Source organism: Macrobrachium nipponense, chromosome 16 (genome assembly GCF_015104395.2).
Source record: "Macrobrachium nipponense isolate FS-2020 chromosome 16, ASM1510439v2, whole genome shotgun sequence".
Classification (NCBI taxonomy): Eukaryota; Metazoa; Arthropoda; class Malacostraca; order Decapoda; family Palaemonidae; genus Macrobrachium; species Macrobrachium nipponense.
Genome location: NC_087209.1, coordinates 52,116,558 through 52,122,009, shown reverse-complemented (window position 1 = coordinate 52,122,009; position 5,452 = coordinate 52,116,558).

Sequence of the window (5,452 nt, the reverse complement as noted above, 5' to 3'; positions counted from 1 at the left end):
CTCCAATACCCCACAACCCCCCCGATATTTTCCCTCTAGGATCTGATTGGCTCTGGCACCTCTGCTTAGGCCTATTGACCAATGGGTGCCAATATAGGTGACGCTAAGGACCAACAAACTTTTGGGGGGATGGTTGGGGGAGGTGACGCTCTTCTCAACCTGAGAGAGAATGACCATTGACACCTATGGCATCTTGTGAGATGTTCAGAGATACTTGGGGAGATTCTTGCAAGAACGGCTTTTATATATATATATATATATATATATATATATATATATATATATATATATATATATATATATAGAATGCATGTTTGTATGTATATGTATATACATACATATATATATATATATATATATATATATATATATATATATATATATATATATATATATATATATATGTATATATATATATTTTTACATGTGGCCGACTTGGACTTGGTTATATGAATGAGATATTAAGCCTTGCTGCAAAGGTCCGCCACAACCCACACACGTAAGGATATTGAGTAAGAATGAAGCGCTTTTGACTTACCTTGAGTTGGACAATTTTACTTAGCCAAGGTTGCCATAGAAAATCAGCCAGTTAGATCTTAATTAAGTTTATTTACAAAAAACATTGAACAGCCTGAGATAAACTAACGGCAGATAGATATTGTCTTAAATTATTCTATTATATACAGTAACATGACAGATTGGCCAATTTCACAATCTATGCAAGGCTGATTTCCAAATTGTTGATGATATCTTCCAAGGTAATGGGGACTCTTAGCAAGGATGCAGGAATGCACGGAGCCGGCAGTTGGAAATCTGGAAATGAATTCCAGGTTACACACTACATAAAACAAAGACTTTTTGCAAAACATTTATGACTAATGCACTATGGAGGAAATTTATTCTTAAATCGTACACAATGCTGATAATATGGGGAGAGATCTAGTGATTAAGTTAAGTAGTTTAATGAAGATCTTCGTTGATCTTGGACAAGTTACAAGGGAAGCACGTGCTTGCTAGGTAGAATGAAAGGAGGTTCGTTCTAGAAGTTAGAAATTGAATTTGTAAATGGGAGAGAGTTTGTTTGACTCAGAGGAAAAGAACTGGCTATATGAATGTGACTCAAACATACCTCCATGCCTTATGGAGTGTAGTTTGATATGAGATGGCGTTGGCTTTGTCCCAGTTTTGGGGGCGCACCAGCCAGCGCCTCTGTTAGGCCTATATGGAAGGCTAGGACAGACGTCTGTCTGTCATAAATGACTGAGCAGGACTGAGGATGAATCAGGGCGTGGACGATTTGCATTGGGGGTAGTTTCCCCCCCTTCATTGGCAGGTCATTCTGGAAACAGACATACAGCCAGTTACAAGGTCAAGGTAAAATAGGTATTAAGACTAGGCCTAGGAAGAGCCTACATAGCTGCCCACTTTCCCTTGTGATAAATGTCCCTAGTGCTTAACGAATTATTACCCTCCTGTACTAATGGACAAGAAATTCCTATCCCCCTTGTCTGGCCTGGTCTATGCTGATCTCCCTAAATCCCTCCCAAAGTCAAATGGTAAAATGGCTGCCGCTTCTAGTTTCATTTTAATTTCAATTTCTTGCAAGGCGAGGAGAGGTAAAAACGTAAATATATATATATTATGTATGTATATATATATATATATATATATATATATATATATATATACATATATATATATATATATATATGTGTGTGTGTGTGTGCATGTGTAACGAGGATATGAACCTCGTTTTTATTTGGTAAACGTGTAACTCGAGCGTCAGGCAAACCAACATACAAATCTCTCTCTCTCTCTAAGCAACCAGCGGCTCGCGACTCTTCTATCTCTCTCTCTCTCCAAGCGATACCTCTCTCTCTCTCTCTCTCTCTCTCTCTCTCTCTCTCTCTCTCTCTCTCTCTCTCTCTCTCTCTCTCTCCACTCTAACAGGTAATCAAAATGAGAGAGTTGCATTATAAAAAATACATTTATTTAACAACAAAAGACAATGATCCAAGTCTTACTGACTAACTTAAAAACCCCAACTGTAAAATGTCTAAAAAGTAATTGTCACACCAAATGTCTATTCTCCCATCGGGACTCCCTCGGTCACCCCCCATGGTTCTGCCAGAACCGTCTGTTTCAAAGACATGAGAAACACTCGTAAGTACACACATAAGTTTAACAACAAAGATTAAAGATTGGATATTCGGACAGAATGTTAAATAGACAACAAGCCACTCTTTGTCTAAAATAGTATAAGACTCACCCAAGCAGCCGGAATATTTCACACACTTATCATAAATACACTTTCGGAGAGCACCCTCGGCATCCTGCCTTTCTCCAAAAACGTCTCTATCCAAATCCACCATAGAATTGGGTAGAGGTATATTAAGAATAGAAGAGGCGCACATACGAATGCACATTTCGACAACGCCTCACATTACTGGCTGCAACCAGTTTCCCAAAGGCACTTTGAAAAGAGTTCATGAACTGAGGTACATTGACAGACAGAAACCATTTATCAGCTTTTCTCAGGTCGTTGCTTCGGCTCTGTTCACATTCCAATAGGTCACAGCGAACATATTGGCAATATATCATTAATCATAACCCTAGGCCTAACACATGCATACATGTGTGTATGCAGTGTATGCATATATAATTGTAAATAAAGGTATAAGCCACGAAGGAAAAATAAACAACGGAGTTGTTTATTTATCAGACAAATATACTTATGCAACTGATCCCCAGTAAATATTAAGTTTGAACCCCATTCCTAGCTGTGTTGTTCAACATAGATTTTAAAACCCCCCAAAGGTAACACATCCCCAGAAATGTGCTCATGTGAAGCTGCTATTACCACTTCACCTAGAGACTCAGTGGAGTGCAGCAAAACATGCATAAATAATTCCTCTTTTCCTGGGATTTTAACTACGGCATCCATATATGCACAAATATATAATGTATAACTGAATCACGAAAGTTTGGAACGTGATAAATCCATAAATAAAGGTATAAGCCACAAAGGAAAAATAAACAACGGAGTTTCCGCAAGATCTTTCGACGTTCATCGTCCTTTACTTAGCAGATAAACTGATTCTAGGTACTAATCTTCTTATAATCCCTTTCTGTCAGTTATACGAGCTTTCCTGTACTGTCAATTCCTCATGTAAGTCAGTTTATCTGCTAAGTAAAGGACGTTGAACATCGAAAGATCTTGCGGAAACTCCGTTGTTTATTTTCCCTTCGTGGCTTATACCTTTATTTATGGATTTATCACGTTCCAAACTTTCGTGATTCAGTTATACATTATATATTTGTGCGTGTATGGATGCCGTAGTTAAAATCCCAGGAAAAGAGGAATTATTTATGCATGTTTTGCTGCACTCCACTGAGTCTCTAGGTGAAGCGGTAATAGCAGCTTCACATGAGCATATTTCTGGGGATGTGTTACCTTTGGGGGGTTTTAAAATCTATGCTGAAAAATGCAGCTAGGAATGGGGTTCAAACTTAATATTTACTGGGGATCAGTTGTATAAGTATATTTGTCTGATAAAGGGTGTATTGCTGAAGTACCTGTTAGCGATAAAAAGCTTGGTCCTAGTTCTTTTAAGGGTTCAGTAGTTAAATGGAATGGGATAGAGGCTATGTTTATAATTCCAATCTTCAGCAATTGACTATGAGGCAGGGTGTGTGTTTGTTCATGACATATAGGTGTATGATAGTAGGATTTTCATTCTAAAGAACATAGACCTGATGGAGTGTGAATAAGAACTAGCTCATGACAAAACACCGACATACTGTGACTTCACCGAAATCCCTAGCCTATATCATGTGACTGTGACAAAAACTATTACAGCGATCTACTGCGCTGAATATATGACCTCCACCATGTGCAAAGAGGCTACCGATTCGTTACTCTCAAGGTTTACCCTCACAAGGATCACAAATTTTCGATGGCTCGTGCAGAGTCGGCTCAGATGATTCCGGGTGTTAAGCAAAAGGATCTACAACACAACAACAAAGGTTTTTATGAAGCACTCACATGGGAGCCATGGAGTAATCAAAGTTCTTCCCCGAACATTACACCCTTCCGGCGATTGCTATCATGCTGGGGATAGTAATTGTCACATTTCTAGCTATATACATTAAACTTGCATGCAAGTGTCGTGGGAAACAGAAGCCAGGGCCAGAGATTTCTCTGGCAGTAACACACAGCGTGGCAGAATAAGCTCGTGCTGAGTCTAGTTCATGCCAGGCAGACGAAAATGGTAGCGGTCGAGCCATGTAAACAGCTCCTTAAGGACAATTAGTATATATTATAGGGAGCATTAAAACTATGAAAATCAGAGGGGACGGAATGCTCCAACAGTGTTGGTGTATTTAAGAAATCTCCGCGTGCGGTAAAAACTTGACAGCATATTCCGAAATGTTGATAAACAGGAGAGTTCTCAAAGAACACGAAAATTAGGCCAGACTAGTCTGGAGGCGTGCAAGCTGACCCGGGACGGTGTCGTGTGAGTTATACGTCACAGAAAGAAGCTTCTCGAGCATTTGGGTCTGTGCATGCATGTGTGTGTATCTGTATCTGAAGGGGTCATGACGGGGCAATATAATGAGGTAGATCATTCTGAAAATGTTGAGATTTTGTGGAACAGCTACCCGTGGGACATGGTACTGTGCACCAGCAGCATGTAGATTAATTACGGCGCAGAGTCCAACCATCACCTCACTAGCCCAATGATCTTGTCTCTGATCACAAAGTTGTTCTAGCTTTTGTTTGAAGGTGATATTGCTACCCGGTTCTACAGTTGTATACTTTCTGACCTGCACCCACCTTTGTGGGTTCTTATTGTCTTTTGGTTTACAAACTTTTTCCAAACAACAAACAGTCTCCGTTAAAAACAGTCATTACACTCTGATTTTAACAACCTCTTGGAAACACCTTACCACTTTCTCTTTTTTTCTTTGTTGTTTCTACTCTTTGATGAAAGTTACAATAACACGATTTGTGAGCTAAAACTTCACATCTTGCTTTTATCTTGCTTGTAGCGATGATGATTTGGACAGCCACATTCTAGAATGCCAGTAAGTCTCCTTTGGCATTACAAGACTGAAGAGACATTCCCCTTTCCATAGCCATTATAATTGTGAAGATATTTGACACTGTGGAACTAAGGCTACTATTTTAATTATGCATACTCACACTCTGGAGTAAGGAAAAATTGTGGTTAACTACATGTTTTTCAAAATATTTCACAACATTATATTATAAAACTTTATCCATACATTGTAATGCAAAGACAACTACAAAATTGAATTCACCGCCTTTTAAAACCCCTGAATATGGCATTTGATGTCACGCTATGTCATCGGCATCAAAAGTTGAAAATTGGTAGGATAACATTGCAGGGTTTCACTATGTAAGCAATGGGGGTGGCACCTGGACTAT